The sequence below is a fragment of the Panthera uncia genome, chromosome F2 (genome assembly GCF_023721935.1).
Source record: "Panthera uncia isolate 11264 chromosome F2, Puncia_PCG_1.0, whole genome shotgun sequence".
Taxonomy (NCBI): Eukaryota; Metazoa; Chordata; class Mammalia; order Carnivora; family Felidae; genus Panthera; species Panthera uncia.
Genome location: NC_064812.1, coordinates 36761115 through 36762200, shown reverse-complemented (window position 1 = coordinate 36762200; position 1086 = coordinate 36761115). Strand labels below are relative to the sequence as shown.

The window sequence follows — 1086 nt, the reverse complement described above, 5'->3', positions numbered from 1 at the left end:
AGCACAGAATATAGAACATAACTAACTGATAGATTTTCCGATCATTGTTATCAACCCCAATATTGCAGAAAATATCTGCGGATGTTTATGATGGTTTATATCCAAGTATTTATATATGTTGATATACAGAGAAAAATTAGGATAGCTCACATGTACTTTTTAAATTTTTTATTTTATTTTTTTTCTGAGCACTCTGGTTTTCCCAAAGAGTCTTTTTGGGCCTACCTCCGGACAGGGAGGCTCTGCATCTAAAAATACGTGTTGGGCCTCTTGGCGGTGCAGCATGGCTTGTGCTGGGGACGCAGGACCCAGTGGGGCAGCGGGAACTCGAGCTTGGAGTCCCGGAACTGCTGGGCTGAGGGTTGGTGGCACTTGCTGGGTGCGGTCTCCTCCACCTTCATGATCTGGATCGAGTGAGCCCGGCGCGGTGTGGAGCGCCCGCCCGTGTCTCAGTAGCGCTGGGTGACAGCGCCTGCCGCGGTCGGGTCCCGGTACTGCCGGTACAGATTGTGGGCGCCCCTGCGGGAGTCAGAGCACAGCCAGGTGCTGAAGTCCCTCACCCTCAAGGGGGATTTCTCCAACACCTGTCCACAGTGGACGATTTCCCCCAAGACTTCTTCATCTTCTTCAGCTGAGACACAAAGCACCAGAAGTGGAACTTGGCGACAGCATGATTAGGCGCAAAGATTCATAAGCGATAGAGGGGCGGAGTATGGCATTTGGGGGTGGGCAGGAGGCACCACACCACCTTGTAGTCTCACAGCGTGCCCCAGGCCTTCAGGGTGCTCTCTTCGCTCGTGCCGCCAAGCAAGAAAAGACTAGGATAGTTCATAATTTTAATGCACATAACACATGTCAACCATGTCTTTAATTTCCTTCCCTCTCTCCTCCTTTAAAAAAATTATGGGGTGTCTGGGGGGCTCAGTCGGTTAAGCATCTGACTTCGGCTCAGGTCATGATCTCACCATTTGTGGGTTTGAGCCCTGCCTGGGGCTCTGTGCTGACAGCCTAGAGTCTGGAGCCTGCTTTGGATTGTGTCTCCCTCTCTCTGCCTCCCCCACTTGCTCTCTCTCTCTCAAAAACAAA

At 51.3% G+C, this 1086-nt stretch overlaps 1 pseudogene; it reads right to left on the bottom strand.

Moving 5' to 3' along the window:
- Window positions 1-235: 235 nt before the first annotated feature.
- LOC125924227 (60S ribosomal protein L18a-like) lies at window positions 236-832 on the bottom strand (annotated as a pseudogene).
- Between the last annotated feature and the right edge of the window lie 254 nt (window positions 833-1086).